The 21,779-nt window shown below is 38.8% G+C and overlaps 1 long non-coding RNA gene across 4 annotated transcripts in view; it reads right to left on the bottom strand.

Annotated features, from left to right (window-relative positions):
• Positions 1-1,945: 1,945 nt before the first annotated feature.
• The window catches only part of LOC129475511 (uncharacterized), a 32,238-nt gene continuing 12,404 nt past the window's right edge, over positions 1,946-21,779 (bottom strand). For 2 of the 4 annotated variants that reach the window (XR_008654813.2, XR_008654814.2), the window contains 6 exons: positions 18,898-18,961; positions 14,698-14,829; positions 12,503-12,572; positions 12,202-12,409; positions 10,364-10,527; positions 1,946-9,269 (listed from right to left, as the gene is read on the bottom strand). This is a non-coding gene — a long non-coding RNA (uncharacterized lncRNA). The remainder of the gene's footprint in view (positions 9,270-10,363; positions 10,528-12,201; positions 12,410-12,502; positions 12,573-14,697; positions 14,830-18,897; positions 18,962-21,779) is intronic. The other 2 variants (XR_010119638.1, XR_008654815.2) reach the window with 2 other exon arrangements.

Below are 21,779 nucleotides of genomic sequence, written 5' to 3' on the forward strand. Positions count from 1 at the left end.
ACATAAAAAATACAAAAACTGAAAAATACTATCAAATGCTTTGACATTTTCTAAATATTTCTGCTGCCCCTATAAAATTGCTTTGTCTGACCTTTCCTCACTAACCAGGAGATTTGGTGTTTTACATTTCCTCTCCCTTCAAATTTTACAAGAGAATCAAGGAATTTGAGGACCAAAGCACCATAAACACGAGTAAGCACAGCAAATATGACAAGGGGACTGAAGTAAATCCCTGTGGGAATAGGATCTGCTGAAGGAATCAAGAGGGATGGACAGAGGAGCAGAAGACACTCAATAACTTCAGGAAGTCTGCTTACCACCTCACCTGCTTTCCCTCTGTCCTACACATCCAGCCTTGCAAAGAACTAGGAGTAAAGAGAAAAGTCCTTGTAGGACCATCCCAGTTCAGAAGCAACCCCCAGGATATGGGTCAACTTTATCACCTCAAACTCTACTCATTTATAATGACAAAATTCAACTGCTAACACATAGGTAAGAGTTCTTCAGGCACCGGTTTTAAAGGTACATGTACTGGGACGGGTGCGGTGGCTCAAGCCTGTAATCCTAGTACGTTGGGAGGCCAAGGCTGGTGGATCACCTGAGGTCAGGAGTTCAAGACCAGCCTGGCCAACATGGTGAAACCCAGTCTCTACTAAAATACAAAAATTAGCCGGGCATGATGGCGGGTGCCTGTAATCCCAGCTATTCTGGAGGCTGGGACGGGAGAATCACTTGAACCTGGGAGACAGTGGTTGCAGTGAGCCGAGATCACACCACTGCACTCCAGGCTGGGTGGCTGAGCAAGACTGTCTCAAAAAAAAAAGTACGTATACTGAATAACCATGTGGGCCCATAACAGCTTAAGACTTTCTGGAGAAAAAAAAAAAACCGTTAAGTTTCCAGTTTAATTTCCAACAAAGCAGTAGGAACTTTCGCCTATAGAATACTGTGCTGGGGGCTGGGCATGGTGGCTTATGCCCGTAATCCCAGCACTTTGGGAGGCCAAGGAGGGTGGATCATTTGAGATCAGGAGTTAGAGACTAGCCTGGCCAAAATGGTGAAACCCTCTCTACTAAAAATACAAAAATTAGCCCGCCATTGTGGTACATGCCTTTAATCCCAGCTATTCGGGAGGCTGAGGCAGAATTGCTTGAACCCGGGTGGCAGAGGTTGCAGTGAGCCGATCACGCCACCGCACTCTGGCCTGGAGACAGAGTGAGACTCCGTCTCAAAAAAAAAAAAATACTGTGCTGGTTCATTTGCCTATAAAGTCACCAATCTAATGTTTGGATATTTGATCATTCAGAATTGTAGAAACACTGAAGATCCCTTCACCTACTCAGGGTCTGGGCCTCTTTCATGAATGCTTAATTCCCACAGCCTTACAGTTTATACCCTGCTCCTCTCCCACTTTTGATTCTCAAGTTTTTTGCTTCTCACATTTTTTATTGGGTTTGTGCTTCTCAGTATCCTTGACCAAAGCAACTGATGCTGTAAGAAATGAGACTTCAAACCATTTACCCACACTGGGTGATTAAGGTAGTTTAAAAAAAGAAATGAGGCCAGGCGTGGTGGCTCCCGCCTGTAATCCCAGAACTTTGGGAGGCCGAGGCAGGTGGATCACTTTAAGTCAGGAGTTCGTGACCAGCCTGGCCAACATGGCGAAACCCTGTCTCTACTAAAAATACAACCATTAGCCAGGCGTGGTGGCTCGTGACTGTAATCCCAGCTACTGGTAAGGCTGAGGCAGGAGAATCGCTTGAACCCAGGAGGCAGAGGTTACAGTGAGCCAAGATGGCACCACTGCACTCCAGCCTGGGCAACAAAGCGAGACTCCATCTCCAAAAAAAAAAAAAAAGAGAAGAAAAAAGAAACGAAGAAGAACTTAGGGTAATTAGTGTGGTAAGGGACAGTGAGTTAGAAATTGTCACATCAAAATACAAAGTTTTTAAAACAGTATGTTTTATTTTACAATAGCAACCAACTCCCCAGTTTGTTTCAATTGTGACATCTAGATGGCTTAAGATTACTTTTTGGTGGTCACCCATGCTGAACAATATTTTTCAATCTTCAAAACAACAAAGACTCAAAAGAGATTCTGCATTTCACATCAGTTCACAAGTTCAAGAGTCTTCCATTTATCTTAGCATTTTGGAATAAATTCTCTTTGAGGTAGAAGGGCAATGACGAAGTCACTTAATTCCTTGTGTCTGCATAAAAGCAGATTTATTCATCACAACTTCATTTATGGGAATAAAGCAGATGATGATAAAATGTTCTCTTATTCTTGTTTAATCAGTAGTGGTAGTGATGCCAGAAACTGTGAAAGGAAGGCTTTTAGTTACTTTCTTCTTTCCATTTTCCAATAATGCATTCCCTATCCCCACCTGAAGAAAGGGGTTACTGAGTCCAGCTGATACCACACATTGAAAGATAAACATTACTATTTCAAATCTGATGTCTAACTAAAAATGTACAGAGCGAAAACTAGAAAATTTCAACTCCAGATTATCTTCAACCTTGCTCCCTCCACCAATCATACTTTGACATTTATCTATTTCTTTCTCCACTTATGGATGTAATTGGCTTGCCATAGAAACTACAGTTTAGATGCTTTGAAAGTATGTATGAACTACAATGAACAATAAAGTCCTCTTCTTTTGAAGCATATTTTGGCTTCACCTTTAAGATAATCTTATGACAAGAGGGGTCACACTGATTCACTTAATAAATTCCATTCTTACCTAACACAAGGTTTAGTTGATAAGCACTTGGACAAAAATAATACTTTTCAAAACTGTAAAGCAAACTAGTGAGGACAAAGGATTTTGTCCTCATCTCAACAATGATCAGCTATTAGAACTGCATGAAACTAAACAATTTAGACCTGGAACTGGTAATGTTCTTAAGACCAATTCAGAACAAAGGCAGGCTGCCCTTAAAACAGGTTTGACCTTTTCCTTCACTCTTCCTCCTGTCCCACCCTCTGTGAGTGATTTAAAAATGGAAAAGGTCAAAGCCCAGCCAGGCCTACATTTAGAGAAATTTTAAAAATTTTCCTTTCAATTTTGGCCAATTATTTCCAATTTTTATTTTATTCTTAAAACTTAAGCACAGTAAAATGTTAAGCTGTTTTCATCCACTGATATTATTCTACTATAAAAAGCCCTTCTTGAGCAGATTTGATGATAAAAAGGAGAACATTTCTAAGGTATAATTTGAGAAGCTGTTGCATGAGAAATCATGTCTCCATCTCCATTTTGCTATGCGTTATCTGAGGATTGTTTCTGCGAGAGATCTATTTAGGCAGTGTAGGTATGTGTCAGCACGTAAAAAGTAAAGAAGTGAAAATAGACAAACCTTGTAAATGCACTTCAAAACCAACTGTGGCTCACGTATGGGTGGTTCCCCAAGGCTGGTACCAATGAGACTGGGGTTTGGGAATTAGTTGGTCATCATCCCTCCTGCTGCCCAGCAGTGGTCAGTCATTTTTCATGAGGGATGGACTAGGAAATTGAAGTGTCTATTATAAGGAGAGTTCCTGCAACTTAAGGAGCAAGCTCACTACAAAACCCAGCTACCTGCTTATCGTAGTGGCCAGAGTGGTAGACGAGATACGGAGTAGGAATTAAACCACACAATGTTATTTAGGGACTAAGCCATGCCCCTAACAAGAAAAGAAGCCAAAAGGAAAGTATTAGGCATTCTCTGGGAAGGCATGCATTTTTTTCCCATGTCTCTGGGGCCAAAAACCTTATACCAAGTACCTATTGGCACCCAAATATATTTGTAGAATGAATGAATACATGAAAAAAAAATAAACAGTAACCTTTCTCCTATATTCTACTTTCCAAGCCAATTAATAAGCAAGTGTCTTTTCGTCATGATTTTTTTTGTTTTCTGTCTAGGATTTAACAAAATGGTTGACATAACAGTCACTTCTGTTTGATGAAGAGTATCACTTCATTCCATTTATTGTGTTTTTGTTGCATCTCCAAGTCAGAATAAATGCCTTTTGGAGCAGATATATTTCATTTAGCATTTAGTATCATCTTCATCAATATTCATATGAATGAAAAAATAAAAAGCCCTCTCTTATTCCCACTCTACAGAGCATGTCAAAGGTGATCTGTTTAGTTTTTCCTTAGTATCGAACATATCACAGCTACTCAATGAAGTTTTTTCTCAACTAAGAAACACAGTCTCTTAGAGAATTTGTTCCTGTGTTTCCACCATAAGATAAATGAGATAAAGTGCACTTTGGTTTAGGTCTTTCAAGCACTTAAGAACAGCACTTTATTCAGTTTTAATAAATTTTTACTAAATTGGTAAATGCAAAAGAATTTTTTTTTTATTGCTCAAATGTCTTCCTGTCTCTAAGCCAGACCAATGAGCAAATACCTTTAAAACTAGTTGTTTCATCTTGAACCATTTAACTGTAATAAAAGCAGAATGTTTAGTTAATGAATTAAAGAACAAACCCTGAGCCCTTTTATCAGTCTCCTGGCTTCAGATTAAGCCAATGAGCAAGTGATTTGGGAGACTCCTGAAACTAGGAAAAATGTCTTTATTTTGAAAGAAACTTGCCTTTTTCTTTCTTTTTTTTTTTAATCTCAAAGGCAATTGAATGGGTCTTCTGGGCCAGACCTATTTAATTTACTAATTTACCAAACATAGTACCTTGCAGAGAATAGGCACTGAAATATTATTTATACAATCAAACCAAAGATGTTCTTCTATCTTCAGCTGTCAGTGATCTAATGCCTTCATCTCTCTTATCCTCAGGACCCAGAATGGTATATTCCACATAAAAGATGCTTTGTTTAACAAATGAATCAAAAAGCAAGCCTGAGACATTTATTTTTGCTCCTTTACTGTCTGTAGGCCAGGCCAAGGTGGGTCTAATTCACTTCTATCATCAGCACTTAAGAAACGGATGGAAGACCACAACACCTTGTTTTTTGCAAAAATTTTCCATCTCCTCAATCAGGCCAGGAAGCATGTATCTTCTGGACAGGACTTTAGCTCTCTACTTAGCTTAGTACACTGCCTTATACTAGTCCATTTGTCCCATGTTTTCATCACTGAATAAACTTGTTAAGTGACTTTTGGTCTGGATCTCACACCTATTACTTCATTTCCTTCTGTGAGCACTCTATAATGATAATATCATTTTTATATCCTAGGGCATGTAGTTCCGAGCCCCACAGAAAGTAATCACCGTTCAGTAAGCCAACAGTTCATTCCTATCTGTATAGAACTGTAGGCTTTGTAAATCTACACATAGATCTCTGTTGTAGATTCAATAATGATAATAAATGTTTGTGCCCCCAGTTGTTATCTCTAAGGATAAGAGTAATCGATGATCATTCAGCAGATATTGCTTATATATGGGTGGCAGTTTAGAAATTATAAATTGATTTTACACATATTTTCTTCTGCTACCCAAGACACAATAAAGATGGAAACTTTGCATCCCCAATGCCTAGCAATGAGATTGGCACACAATAGATAACCACTGTAGTGGCATTCTTCAGACAACCAATCCCTTGCATATGCGTATTCAAAAGATAATCATTGTTATTCAACTTTTCCTAATTTGCACAATATAATAACTATCATACAATTTTATAAACCTAGTACTCAGCACCAAGTGAAAAAATCAACAGTTAACATTTATGTGGTGCCTTAGAGTTCACAAAATGCTAACATAGGTATTGCCTTATTTTTGGCTGTGGCTAAATGAAATATGATAAATTTTCAGTGCCTTTAACAGTGAGTTCACGTAGTAGGCAATCAAAATTGATCTATTTAACAGGTATTTAAACTCTTGGTTTGTATAACTACTTATAGAAAGAACCCTTCTCACTGTGGTTTAACTATACAATGAGAATTTTGTAGAGACAATACCTAGCTTACAGAAAGTTTTATTCATACAGAAAGCATGAAATTTTTCATTTACAAGTGCTTTATAATTTAGAAAGCACATTCGCAAGCTGAATTAAGTGACTTTTGGTCTGGATCACACATCTATTACTTCATTTCCTCATATTAGCTCTTTCCTGGTTACCTGGGAAAATGTATCGGTAATAATTTAACGTAACCTCACCAGTAAAGTCTTGATTGTTTAAAATTAAGCAACATATCATTCCTTACATCTGAATAGTATAGAGGATAAACTTTCCTCTTATTACATAGGAGAACTAATCTTGTATTTTACAGTACCCAAAATAGCTGGTATGTAAGAGGCACTTAATATTCATTCATTCATTCATTCATAAATATGTAGCCCATTGACATTTGTATCATGCTTTAGTTTACAAAGCACTTTAATATGCACCTTTCTGAAATTTTTTGTTCTATGAGAATATTTTGCCCCCTTTGGTAGCTCTAGCACCCAGCATGGTATCTGGCACATTATAGGTGACCACAGCAAGCTTAGTCCCTTATGTTTTCAGTCTATTTTAAAGTTTAAAAGCAGTTCCCATGTGTTTTCGTTTCTGATACCTGGAATACTGCATTTTTACTCAAAATTACCAGAGCAGCAAACACAAATTGGCCTCAAATATACATATAATTTATTCATTTATCAAACAATTCCTTGTGTCTGCATAGTACTATATCCTTTTGAAAGAGCACTTTTTTATGCTTGCTCCTTTCTTTGTACCCACAATGCTTATCACAGTAGAATATAAGTGCTTTACAGTTTACAAAGCACATTCACTATTTTTTTTCAGGTCACCTAGATGTCAATAATCATTGCATTTTTAGTGCCTAGCACAGGGACAGGCACAGAAAAGGAAACTAGTAGTATTCAGAAATTTTCTCTGAATAACAAATAATACATCAGGGGGTGGTAAGCTATGAACAGCAGGCCAAATCCAATTGGCTCAAAAACTAAGAATGATTTTGACCTTATAAAAAGGTTGTTTAAAAAACAAATATGTAACAGAAACCATATGGCCCACAGACTAAAGTATTTATGATTTGACCCCTTATAGAAAAACTGTGGACCCTTGATTTACATAATGCTTCACAATTTACACTGCACTTTCAAATGTTAACTGCATGATTGCCAGTACACTAATAAGGAGCACGCCTTGGTTTTTCTCTTAACGTTTTACAGTGCTTTCATACACATTATCGGTCGTTTAAATCAACTTCCCACATAAACAGGAAGAAAAAAATCAAGGAAAGTATTAAATGTGCTCAGTAGTCCCAGGTTCTCTCACCTTTAAGCCTAGAGATGGGTATTAAACCCAGGAGTAGGGTTGGCACAGTCCACCAAATTATTTGGCCACTACTATGAGCAGGGAGTTCAGGCTCTCCCCTTGGGACCTTGCTTTGTCCCAGGCACAGTCACCCTTTCCGTAACCATCACTAGAAATCCCAAACCCCAGAATCCTGCTCACCTAAGCTCAAAGAAGGAAGCTGTTGCTGGCAGGTGCTTCTCAGAAGTCTGGCACATCTGTGTATTTCTTGTCTAATTCTTCTCATTGGCCTGGAGCATCTCTTCACATTTTTTTCTAGAGAGCCTGGCACTTTTTTTTCCCCAACAACCTGACCATTTTATCTTCTCAGTCTAGGGCTTCTGGGGTTAAAAGAGAGGGCTGAAATACAGTATCATCTATATGAATGCCTGCTCCTGAGGGAAGTTAACAAAAGCCAGATTAGATACTGACTGGATTTTGGTGCCTCTCTCAAGTGGAGAAGATGTGAATAGAAACAGAAGTTTACAAAACACTAAAGCCTAACAAATAGGTAACAGCTGTGATTTAAAGCTGGCTCAAGACTGGCCCAGGCACAATACTGTCAATCTAAAGGTAACTTGGAACATCAAAAAATACATCTCAAAAGAATCAGGCTTAAAGAGAAACAGGAGAACTGGAAATATCTAAGAGTAAGAAGCGTAAACAATAGAAAAGAAGTAGGGTTTAGGGTTCTCATCTTGGGATTTCCCCAGGTCTTCAAGCTTCTATCCTTCTTGGGTTCTGGGTCATGGGCCTCCAGATTCCAGCCTTTAGTCTTGAGATACCTGTTTCACTTGGGTCCTCTATCCATCTAGGTAGGCTTTGTGACAGGGACCTTCCATCCTTGGGTTGTAGGTCTTCCAGCTACAACCCTGGGCTGATCTCAGGTCTTTGGCCTTGTGTCACAAGTCTCAGTTCTTAGGCCTTCCATGTGTCCTGTCCCAGGTCTTAAGATTTCTAACTCAAGCCCTGAGACTTCCATCCAACTCAGGCCTTCGGTCCAATTCAGGCCACCCTCTGTTTTCTTGGCTCTTGAGGCTTTTGTTGGTTTCAGGCCTGAGGCTTCTATCTATCTTGGAACATGGGCTTTCCATCTTAGTCCTTGGGTCTCAAGTCTCAAACCATCTGTCTTCTACTTCGGGCCTTCTATCCATATGAGCCTTCCACCTTCTGTCCTACTTGAGTTTTGGGTTTTACTGCAGTCTAGGGCCTTGTTTTGGTCTTGGATCATCTCACATGGCAGCCTGGCATAAGGAACCGCTTCCACAATGCTTATTCTGAGAGCCGACGTTCTGCACCTATCAGGCAGGGGTTAGGAAGCCCCTCTGCCACACATGACACACACACACGTACACTTGCCCACATATGCAAAGAAATATTTGAGAGATTACATGAAATCAAAGAGAGGGAGATAGATTCATGAAGAGGCTGAAATACTCAAAGGTGAGTAGAAAGGGAAGAAGCAGAGAAGAAACACAAGCCAACAGAGATGAATACTGAAATAGAAAATCACAAACAGCAAGAGATGCTGAGGCATGCAGGGGAGGAGAGAGAAAATAGCCCAAGAGAGGCAGAAAGGAAATGCAGAAACGAGAAATGGGAGATAAAAAGTAGAAACAGCAGAAAGGAGGCCAGACTCAGAAAAAAGGTGAAATTTAAAACGAACAGGAAGGGGAAGAGGTAACAAATAATCACAGTTCACAAAGAGAAAAGAGAGGTAGGCAGAGAAAGGAGAGGTAGACAGAAGAAAAGGACAAAAAGCACACAGCATGTGACCCAAAAAGGAGACATTAAATAAAGCGTGAAAGAAGAGCCACATCTAGGAGAGCAAAGAGAAACAGCAACAAAATGAAAAATGAGAGATATGTCTAAGACAAGACACAGACCACTCTTGTGAACAAAAAGAGAAAATGAGGCAAAAGCACACATGAAAGAAATTAGCAAGAGAAACATGGAAATGGGTAAGACACACTTTAGATAGAGAACAAAGGGCAAAGACAAGAAAGAGACAAATACACACTTGAGTGCAAGAGATAAGCAAAGGCAGACATTCAGAGGAAGTAAGTAGCAGAAGAGGCAAGATACAGTGAGGGGCACAAGAGGCATGAAAAGCATCACAGAAAGATAAAAAAAAATCAAAAAGTGTCATTAGTAATTATAATAAACTATTGTTACTATGAATACTACTTATACTACTACAATAATAATTATAACCACCACCAACACCAACACAGATGCTCTTCTATTTATAAACTTTTACCTTAGGGATTTCTTACATAGAACCAAAGCATGCCAACTCTGCCTGCTACCTGATAGTGCTAGTGGTCACTTACATTGTGGGAAATGAACTTATGAGTCTTCTTGGGTTACCTTTTACTTGCCATGTGCCAGGCACTGCAATAGGTGAGCACTTTACATACATGATTTCATTTAACCCTCACAAACAGACAAGTCTAATCAGAGACTTTAAGTTGTCAAAGGTCATATACCTAATGAGTAGCAGAGAATTTAAAACACGCAATGTATGCCTCTTAACATTCTGTTACAACTATTTACTAGGATTTCTGGAAGAGCCAAATGGGATGTCACAGATGACTAAGTATTTTCATAAAAGGCTCTTTGATAGGACTTGCTCAGTCCCCTCCTTTAGCATCACCTTTCCCCAACTCTTTAGAAAACTGACTTAATTCTCACACTTTTATAATGGCTACTTCAGAGTCTAGTTTTCTTTTTACACTAATCTTAACTGACGACAGAGTCTCTCACAAATGGAGATGAGAAAGGGTTACCCTTTCAGCAGAAAGGAGAAATGGTGTTTTAAGCTTCTCAATGTTTAAGGCTCTAAGAATGACAGAGGGCCTATACAGTGAAGACATAGAACACACAAGCAAAGGCTAAATTCTTCTGTGATACAACTGGTAAGAAGACCATAATGTCTTTGAGTTGCTTCAGTGAACCCAGTCAGTAATATGGAAGACTGGTCATCTTTCCATCTCACATTTAGCCCCACTTCACATTAGACCAACACACCCCATCCAACACCAGCTCCCAAAAAACAGCTGTTATAACAGTTCTGAAGTGATCCTCACAGGACTGCAACATCAACAACTTACTTCATTCAGCTATCCTGAAGTGCTAGAGTGCCAGGCATGTTGATCTTCAGGTAGGAAGGCTGACTTCCTTCAGTGTGTTCCAATTTCTTGGACCTGCTGAAGACTCAGCTCTCTGCACTGCTTGTAGGAAGTATAATGATTTGGCAGATAAGAACAATGAAGAGCTATAAAAAAACATGAGATAAACCATGTAAATGCCATAAATATTGAGCACTGTGCTAGAGTTACATAAGATTCAAATTAATAAGCAATAGAAAATGTTTCCACAGAACTTTGAAACCTATGAAGTCAAAACTTTTAGGTCTTTAGAGAGAAAATTTCCTCATTCAACAGAACAGGAAACTGGCATAAATGGGAAAATGTCTTGCCAAATATCACTTGATGAGTCACTAGAGACACCACCACCAGTCATAGCTTTATACCTTAGTCAAAGACTAGAACTGCCGGGCGCAGTGGCTCGCGCCTATAATCCCAGCACTTTGGGAGGTTGAGGTGGGCGGATCACCTGAGGTCAGGAGTTTGAGACCAGCCTGACCAACAGGGAGAAACATCGTCTCTATTAAAAATACAAAATTAGCCAGGCATGGTGGTGCATGCCTGTAATCCCAGCTACTTGGGAGGCTGAGGCAGGAGAACCGCTTGAACCCGGGAGGCAGAGGTTGCAGTGAGCTGAGATTGCACCATTGCACCCCAGCCTGGGCAACAAGAGCAAAACTCCGTCTCAAAAAAAAAAAAAAAAAAAGACTACAATCCTGTTTTAAGTGCCAATCAGCTAGGAAAGAGGCTCACTTCGATGTTTTAGGACCACCTCAAGTTTGCTTTATTTAAGTCTCCTGGCTCAGGACTAACAAAACACAGCCATAGAGCAGCATTTCCAAAATTCATAATATTGCTCTTTGAGATAAAGGTGAGTCACTCTGGAAGGCAAATATTCTCACAATAAGAAAATTCACATAGGTTGTTTAACATTGCAGCTGAAATACAAAAAAAAAAAAAAGAAAATTCACATAGGCTACTGGCCCTAGGAGAATTTATCTAAAGATTCTGAGTACAATAGATAGATCTTCCTAGATAACTCTCAGCTTAGCTTTCTAGTTCCTAGGCTTTCTAACAATTTCTGTTAGTAACTTTCTCTATTTCTAAATCTACAGAGCTTTCTAGTCAATTATAACATTTCAAGAGTTCTTACCCATGAAAATAGTTCATGAAATTTATAGGTACCCACTATTTATGAAGAATGCTGGGCAAAGCCTATACATTCAGGATTTATTGCACCGAATGGTCACCTTTATCTGCCAATCCTCACTCGCTAATCAGCCTCTCCCAACACTGACCTAGAGAATGTAGGGTCCTACGCGGCTTCCATCAATCAGCAACCATAACATAAAGACACATCTCTCACTTGTATTATATCCCATGGCATCCCAAGCCATCCTGAAGTATGTAAATGATTGGGAAAGTTCTTCTGTAAGGCTTTAAGAGAGACTTTGGGGACCAGATGGAACAGAATGATTTGCCCATGTGATCAGTGTCACTGATGTACAGTTGTCCATGTTCTCCTAAACAAAGGAACAATTTAGCTCTAAGCCTCTGCCACATGCTATAGTCCCACTCTAAACACCCGAATACATGCAACCTGCTACCCTCTTTAAGTCATCACTTTTACCAGTTAATCTCACACCCAGTTGCTTCCCAGGTTAGTTAGGAAGCTGTTTTTACCAAATCATATGCAGAATAATGATGAATACGACCTCAGTGAAACGCTAAGTGCAATGTATACTGGAAAACAAAATCAAAATTAAGACTACTTATTAAGCTTTTAGGGACAGCTTACGCACCTTGACGTGTGGTGGTTGTTTTTGAGGCTTTATCTTCCTATCTGGGACCAGGAAAGTATCTTGACAGAACCTCCTGACCTAGGGTTGTTGCCCAGTGGTAGTGAGCTTTTCCCCTGGAAGATCCTCATGCCCCATCTCCACCTAGGGATCGTCAAAGGGAATGGATCGCTAACACTGTAAAGCAACAAGCCTGTTCTCTGAGGAAGATCTGAAAAGAGATAAAAGAAAAAGTATTGAAATGGAGTACACTGGGAAAGTCTGTCCTAATGGGCAACTAGTGGTTGAATTCAACCATATTTACCCTTTTCTTCATGTGGATTGAAGAGTGGACATTTACAGTTGTGCGGAGCTGTTATATTCTGGCTACCGACCTAGCAAAAAAAAAAAAAATTATCGTATTCGTCCCAGCTCTATTCTGTATGCTTTCCCTCATTTCCAAGAGAAATTTAGAACTGAGTAATTGCCAATATTCCCATGCTGCATTTTATTCTCCAGTCTTTATTAATGAGCAGCCCTCTAGAATGTGGGTTGTTAATGCCCTTGTGTTCTCAGCACAAAATATAGTAGGGGGGTCAAGAAATCAAGAGGTTGAAACTAACTGAAGGAGAAGCTAATGCTTTCTCAACCAAGAGAGCCATGAAGCCACACAGAAAAGGTCCGATGTGGTCTAACCCTATGAGTTCTGTAAGAATTCTCCACAATGCCTCTGGCTTCTTTTATAAAGCACTATTTTAAGAACTGAGCAATTCACCTCTATCAAAGTGCCTGTTAGCTAGTTTTGTAGCATTCCCCTCTTTTAATTTGTACTTTGAGTAGTGCCATGCCATGATATTGCCAAGATAAAGAGAATTGTTTCCTACTCAATCCACATGGTAACATTTCTTCAACAACCTGTATAATAGGGTGCCACCAAAGTTCTAGGATATTCAGAGAAACCAAGAATGGTCACAAGCATATAGAACTCCAGTTATAACAACAGCTGGCCGGGTGCAGTGGCTCACGCCTGTAATCCCAGCACTTTGGGAGGTCGAGGCGGGTGAATCACTTGAGGTCGGGAGTTCGAGACTAGCCTAACCAACATGGAGAAACCCCGTCTCTACTAAAAATACAAAATTAGCCTGGCGTGGTGGCCCATGCCTGTAATCTCAGCTACTCGAGAGGGTGAGGCAGGAGAATAACTTGAACCCGGGAGACAGAGGTTGCAGTGAGCCGAGATTGTGCCGCTGCACTCCTGCCTGGGCAACAAGAGCGAAACTGCGAAAAAAAAAAAAACACACACACACCACAAAAACAGTTAAGCAAATCTATGCAGAAGGAAAAACAAGGTACAGAAGACTAGGGATTCAGTAAATTCCTTATACAGGTCCCCAGGGCTCTCCTATTCCACTTTATAACAATTTCAATTGTTTTTCAAGCTAAGAAACTTTTTTTTTTTTTTTTGAGATGGAGTCTCGCTCTTTCACCCAGGCTGGAGTGCAGTGGCGCGATCTCGGCTCACTGCAGGCTCCGCCCCCCCGGGGTTCACGCCATTCTCCTGCCTCAGCCTCCCTTGTAGCTGGGACTACAGGCACCTGCCACCTCGCCCGGCTAATTTTTTTTTTTTGTATTTTTAGTAGAGACGGGGTTTCACCGTGTTAGCCAAGATGGTCTCGATCTCCTGACCTCGTGATCCGCCCGCCTTGGCCTCCCAAAGTGCTGGGATTACAGGCGTGAGCCACCGCGCCCGGCCGCTAAGAAACTTTTGATTTCTTAAAACAAGGAAATGGCACTGATAATGGAATTAGGCCTACCAAAACTGAACTAATACAGATGAAGTTAGTCTTATTTGTAAACAAATCCTGAGAACTTAATACCCATCTGCCGAAGGAAAGTGGGAATAATTTAAAAGCCCACTAATCAAAAAGTGTTAAGTTCATTAAATCTATCCTGCTAACTATGTGGTGAGAAAGGAAATAATTTAGTGCTTTGCATCTCTCATTCTTCATTGGGGATCAAGTATGCTTGCCCTTACAGACCTCACTGGAGCCCAGCTCTGAGGGATAACTGAAACAGGCCGAACTCATTATGTAAAGTTAAAATGTATGTGTACATGCAAAAGAAAAAGTATAGGAATTGATGAAAACTGGCTCATGTTCTGCTTTTCTTTCTTTTTAAGAGACTGGGTCCTGTTCTGCCACCTAGGCTGGAGTGCAGTGGCTAATCATGGCTCACTGCAGCCTTGAACTCCTGGGCTCAAGCAATCCTGCTGTCTCAGCCTCCAGAGTAGGTAGGACTACAGGCACATACCACCATGCCCAACTAATTTTATTTTATTTTATTGTAGAGACATGGGTCTTGAACTCCTGGCCTCAAGTGATCCCCCCACCTCAGCCTCCCAAAGCCCTGGGATTACAAGCAGGAGCCACTGTGCCCAGCTGTGTTCTGCTTTAAAAAGGAGAGTTGTAGGAAGTTAAAGCCAAAGACAGAAGCCTTATAACAATAAATTCCCCAAACTACCTTTTTCTCCAGATAGCTGGCAACCCATCCAAGTAGATTAGCTGGAGCTTGGCCAGATTCTCGAAAGATATGCTGAATTTGGAGCCTCTTACAGCTGTTTGCAGTCCTCAGGTCTCACATGCTCAGAATGTCCTTAAGAAGAAAGACAGGGTTCAGTAGGCTACCAAAGCACTGGTAGGATAACAAAAGAGTTACAAAAACCCCAATGAAAAAAACCTAGGAAGTATAAACTGAAGCATTAGACATAGGTATCTCCTGTCTCTACTTTCTAGCCTGCTTGGTCTCCCTAAAGTCCTCTAATGACAAGCCCTGGCAGTACACGGGAGGATCAGACAAATGAAGAAAAAGAACTACATGAAAATATGGGTCAAACCAATACCTACCTTAAGGGCTGACACTAAATTTGTGGCTAACGGTCATCCTGTTGCTGAAAATACTTCAAGATTCAAGGTAGTGTGGCAACTGCTACTACTGCTTAGAGGTCCAATTGTCTTGATTGTTTTTAATAATTGGCTATCTACCTTCACTATAGCATAAGAGCTCGCTAAAGCGGATCTAAGCCAAATTTGCAGTCTTGAAAGCACTTTGCACGGTATGGTATAGTATGGTGTGAAAAACACCCAGTATGTTAAACCTGAGTACCTTAAATGAATACAGGCTTCCAGATCCCTGATCAGGGATTACTGCATCATGAGGAAACCTTTATGTCAATGTCAAACAGGAATATATGGAAGATCACTTATTCAACTCTATTCTCTAGCTTTAAAAAGGCCAAACTGTTCTATGATGTTCTCAATATAAGCAGAACAAGCTTCAGAATCTCGTGCCAACATCCTTTCTCATCCTAACTTAATCTAAGATTAGATACTTCACTTCCAAACGCAGGCTTCCAGTAAAACATGGCAGTTCATACATGTTTATGCATTTACTCTACTGCTTCCTGAAACTCCATTAATAAGAGTAAATGTGCACTCCATGTGCAAGCAAATTCACCTGAAGAAATTTTAAATAAACGGATCCTAGCTCAAATTCATTTATACACTGGCATCTAAAAGGAAACAACTATTCCAGTCTCCCCAAGTCTTCTTAAGCATATTTATGGAGTATCTTGCTTTAGCATCAAAGCCCTCTAGTTTTGCCTGTTACTATGGTGATGACATACTCAAGGAGCATTCCCTTTCCCTTAACGGGAATCTAAGGCTAGAGAAAATGGTTAAATTTTGGAACTGGGAATCTAAGGCTAGAGAAAATGGTTACATTTTGGAACTGATACAGAACCATACATTTCACTAGGGTTCAATATTCACTGACAAGAATTTTGAGAATCTGTCATCTTGCAGACCAACAAAATATCAAAGTATTATGGAGAGAATAACCAAGTGGCATAGCCAGCCATCTGGTTCAAATACTCCAGCACCAGACAGAATTGTCACAGCTAGACATGATATTAATAATCACATAGGCCAGGCACAGTGGCTCATGCCTGTAATCCTAGCACTTTGGGAGGCCAAGGCGAGTGGATCACCTGAGGTCAGAAGTTCGAGACCAGCCTGGCCAACACGGCAAAACCCCGTCTGTACTAAAAATACAAACATTAGCCGGGCGTGGGGGGGACGCCTGTAATCCCAGCTACTTGGGAGGCTGAGGCAGGAGAATTGCTTGATCATTTGATCATGGGGGAAGGAAATTGCAGTGAGTCGAGATCATGCCACTTCACTCCAGCCTGGGCAAAAGAGCAAAACTCCATCTCCAAAAAAAAAAAAAAAAAAAAAATCACATAATTCAACATTTTCATTCTCTAAGGAAACTGGGAATCCAGAAAATGAAACTACCTCAATGTTACACAAATAGTAGGTGGCCAAGTGATACTTAAACCCATGTCTTCCCTCAATTCAAAGGTCTTTTAACTCTGGGGTCTGTGCATGGATTCTCAGGACATATGGGAGCTTTCTACAAAACTTTCACAATACTCTCATTTCACTGTAAGGATAGTCTAGATCAGCTATATGACTACCTCACAATATAGGACCACGTTGCCAGATTAGTGGCAAATGTTCTAGTTTTGTTGCCTGGGGATTATAGAAAAGAACAGAAGCAAACAACATATAAATGTGTTTTGTGCCAAATAAAAGCGAAATAGCATTACTATGTGCTATAATAGCAGGATTGAAAGCAGTTTGAAAACAGGAGTTTGGTGAAGTGCATCAACACAGCATGTGATATTACAGACATGCCACTCAAAAGAAATTATAATACTATAATAGTAGTGCCATATTTGCATTTTAGTTATCTATTAACTACTAATTTGTACATCTGCTATGTTTTATAGTTGTATTATAGATGTAGGCAAACAGATTTCATTCCAGGTTTGTTCATACACTTTAAATTAACAATTATTCCCATAAACCTAAAGGGTACATAATAATATTTTTCTTTTACAGAAAAAGTTTAATGAAATATAGCAAAATATTAATTGTAGAATCTAAGCAGTGATTATGTAGGTACACACTGAATAATTCTTTTCTTGAGAGAAAACCTCCCTACTATCAAACTTGTTATACAGACTTGAGAAACACTGTCTCAAGCTAATATCTAATATAAAATATTAAAATTATACTCAACATAATTTCATGTTATTTTAAATTGCTGATTAATATGCAATGCACACCGCAATGCTGTTAATCAGGGCACTTTTTGTAATAGCACACCAACTTTCTTGACTAAAATTGAAAGGTTAAAAATTATATTTGGGTTACAATTGCCAAGGAAGACATCTACTCCTTGGGTCTTAAATAGGCACTTTGGAAGGCTAGCTGGAGGTCAGTAAATGAACCTTTCCTATCCCACATGTGAACATGCCTTTCCCCTCCTTTCCCACCTCCAGTGTTCTCAGGGTCCTTTAGCTCTTAGAAAAAAACTGAAAGAAGAAATGCATACCCAAGGAACAGCTTACCTGGCGATATCAGAATAATTTAATCTGAAAGTCAATGTCAAAATGTGGATTGAAGTAAATTCTGGTTCTTAAGATAAAGTTTGTTTCTGCAACCTATTTTACGTTTCAAAATTAGCAGAAACATTTAGCGCAGAAGGGTCATTTCTAGTTTCAAGAATACCCCTACAGCTAAACTCTCCCTAAACTTAACCATAGAAGCAAATGTCAAACACTCACTACCCTAATATTAACAGAAAAATTTCCCAACCAAGCCAGGTTTCTCACTGTAGAAATGGGACGTAACAGATAAGCAAGGAGGTGAGACTATAATGATCCATGTGGCAATGGTTAGAGTTGGAGACATAGGTATAAACACATTTAGTTTAATATAGATACAGATGGTTACATATATTTATAGATATGTGCATATATACAAGTTAGAATGCAAATATATATCTCCTTGCTCTTGTCAACTGAAAAGGTCTTGAAGGAATGACACTCCAGTAGCAATGAGCGCACCTAGCACTCACTTCTTGATTTCTAATATTACTCTCCAATAAAAAGTATCAAGGCTCCTTGGAGAAATACACCATTCTAGGTCCAGGCAGGAGATAAGCAAATGAGTCTGAAGCATCTTGTAGTGCCAAAAATAAGTGCTCAAACAAAAAACCCACATTCATGGGGTTATATCAAAGCCAAATGAAAGAACTCCCAATGGCCAAAGCTGGAACAATTTGAACAACAGAATAAAGTAATACTGTATTATAACCCAGAGTATAAAATATCCCTGAGATCATACTGATATAAATGGCTGAATAAACACAATACATTGTGGAGAAAAGACATCCCGTGCAATAGAATTCCAACTAATTTATGTAAATACTCTGCCCTCAATGAGGTGGGAGGTAATTTCCCATTCCTTAAGTGCTGGCTTCACATAGTGACTTCCTATGTGAACAGTACAGTATGGAAATGGAGAAATAAAGACTAATTTTATGCTGGAGAAACCTGACAAATAGTACCTCAGACAGGTGATTAAGGATAACACAAACAGTGATAAGTCATGTTGATAGTATGTACTCTTGATAAATTATAAGAATGGCACTCTACCTTTGTGGTCTTCCTCCTAAACACTCATAAACCCAATCCAGTCATGAGAAGAACATCAGACAAATTTCAACAGAGAGACATTCTATAGAATACTGGACCATTAGTCCTCAAAACTGTGAAGTTCGTCAAAAACAAAGAGTCTGAGAAACTGTCATTACCAAGAGGAGCCTAAGGAGACATGACTACTAAGGACACATGCAGCGTGGTATCTTCAATGGAATCCTGGAACACAAAAAGAACATTAAGGAAAAACTAAGGAAATCTGAATAAAATATGGACTTTAGTTAATAATAATGTATCAATATTGGTTTGTTGTGACAAATGTACCAAACTAATGTAAAATGTTAACACTGAGAAAAACTGGGTGTGAAGTACACAGAAACTCTTATCTTCAGAATCATTCTGTAAATCTCTACACTGTTCTAACATTAAAAGGTTATTTTTTCTAAAAATCTCCCAACCAGATGCTGAAGACTTATAAGACACAGTTTTTAAAAAGCAAGCAAAATGGAACCTAAGAACTGGTAAGTCTATGTTCCAGATTTTGCTACAGTACGTACCATCATTGTTTAGGTAATGATCATAGTAAGATCTGACCTAAAGACTTACTCTCTTTCTTTTCTGTTTATATGGATTTATAATAGGTAATTTTGATGTTAAAATATACAAGGCCCGAATAACCAGGTATCCATAATATCAAAAAGTTATTTTTTAAAAAACATTAGCAATTAAACTTTGTTTTTGTACATCAGCAGATTTCCTGGAAAGACCTAGTCAATCTGCTGTAAAAAATAAGTCGTAAGTTAGTAGCTAATTTTCAGTCAAGGGAGATCTATAAGGCTGGAAAACTTTAATGATATATAGATTGTAGAGTGATTATATCCCATCACTGTTCAATGCCAATCACACTAACAGCATGCTATAAAATATACTATGCCAATAGTTTTGAAAGCTATGGGTAAAGTAACATAGATAATTTTATAATGGGACCTGGTAAAGTACAGTGATGTTCCAGTCATATCCCTATTTTTAAATTCTTATATGCACTTCATTAGATTATGTAATGAGAGGGTATTGCTTGGGTCTACTGCATAACCTCTCACGTTTCCGGGGACACTAGAAGAATAGCATTCTAATTGGTTAAGGAAAATAATACTTTAAGTCTACCCATAATTTAAGAAGTCTAGCACCGGTCAAATTTACATTTTGTTTCAGTCTCTCATCCTAACATGAAAAAAAAAAATCAAAAGTTATTTCCAATATAAACATCAAAACAGGAAAGGAGAGGCTTCTTTACCAAACTCATTTGTATAAGATGCAGAAGGAGCCCAAGTTCCATGTATCAGTACTCAATTTGGAAAGGTCAAGGAAGACCTATCAAGTAAAGCCTAAGTCACCAACAAAAACATATCCAACTCAATAGCCTAATACACATATATATAGTGATATATAACTGTACATGGCCATTGAAGTTTAACTTGTTAAATTCAGCAGGCCAGCTATGTCTTAAATACATGAGCTCCAACTTGAGTTGGATTTTTGAAGGAAACCAGTGTAAAATGCTACTTGCCTACAGCCCAAAATATGGTAGTGAGAATATCAATTTTCTCCCAATCTAGTCTTTAAGACAAGGCAGAGGAAGGCATTAGCTCTGTTTAGCTAGACATATCATTACTCTTTGCCATCCAAACTTATAAGGTTTGGGGGAACTGAAGAGGCATTAGCTCAGTTCAGATATATTCATTAGTTTCTTTCTCTTTAAGCTGGTAACATATTTTTCCAGGATGCTTTCACATATAAGAATATTTTAGCAGTCAACAAAGGCCAACTCTTAATTCATTACTTTAAGACATGAACTCCCTTCAAGCTGTACATTTGATAATCAGGGCACAAACACCCTGAAAAGAAATTATGAATGCCTAATCACAGCAGCCTTGGGTCTCATAGTCTTCTGTAATTTAGGGAGGTGGCTAGAGAAATGGAAGTTACAGAAAGATAAAGCTGAAAGAGGATATGAGAAAATGGTCAGAAAACTTCCTCCAATCCTACATGTTAAGGTTTTATAAAGGGAAAAGTCAGAAAAGAAATGACAATAATCATTTAGAGAAATGCCAAAAAAGTTTCCTTTATTAGACTTTTGAAAATTTTCCAAATCACAAAATGTCATTTTTCAGGGATTTGGGTATTTGATTTAAGCCCCTATCTTATTTCACTAGCAGTCTCGAGATGGTCAGATTGATGGTGATCTGAACCAAAGTCAGAGCCAGGACTAAAGTCTAAGCATTTCTGCCCAACACCATGATGATTTCCTTCTGCATCCTCCATAAGAAAGCAAATTCCTTGATATAAATCCTGTCTTTAGTTTTGCTATTTATTCCAGCAGCTGGTACAATAATATTTGTTGAATTAACACAAGAATTATCTCTATTTTGAAGATGCCCACATTTCCAGAGCATCCCTTTTTACAATTGCTAGAGATTTTTCTTAAGGGGGGAAATTATTTCAAGCAATGAATTTAAATACAGCTTCAAGATTCACCTTTGGATGCTATCTAGTATAACCAATCCACCTAAAATCAAGCCATCCTTCCTCTTAAGGTACAGAATCACCTCTAAATTCATTCATTTAAAACAAATTCCAATAATAATTATAATTGTATGTTGACAATGAAAGACAATTTAATTAGCAATAGAATATTTCATAAGCATAGACCAGTGTTTCTCAAATTGGGGTGATAACCCTGGGGATTTGTGGATATATTCTAATGGATCCCCAAGTTCTACGTAAGTTATATAAAACACATCTTTGGCAAAGACAACGTGAAATTGGAAAACATATTTACATTTCAAATATCTTTGTTAAGTCAGTGTTCCTCAAAACACATTTTTTTAGGATCTCAGAAAATTTTGTTCCTTTAGAAGGTGTTTCATCATGAAGCATTACTTGAGTTTGAGAAACAATGGCACAGACCATGTTTCCAAGAAGGCTCAAGACCATGATGTATATAACCCCCAGTCAGCCAGACAATGTTGTTAAGCAT

This window comes from Symphalangus syndactylus, chromosome X (assembly GCF_028878055.3).
Source record: "Symphalangus syndactylus isolate Jambi chromosome X, NHGRI_mSymSyn1-v2.1_pri, whole genome shotgun sequence".
Lineage (NCBI taxonomy): Eukaryota > Metazoa > Chordata > Mammalia > Primates > Hylobatidae > Symphalangus > Symphalangus syndactylus.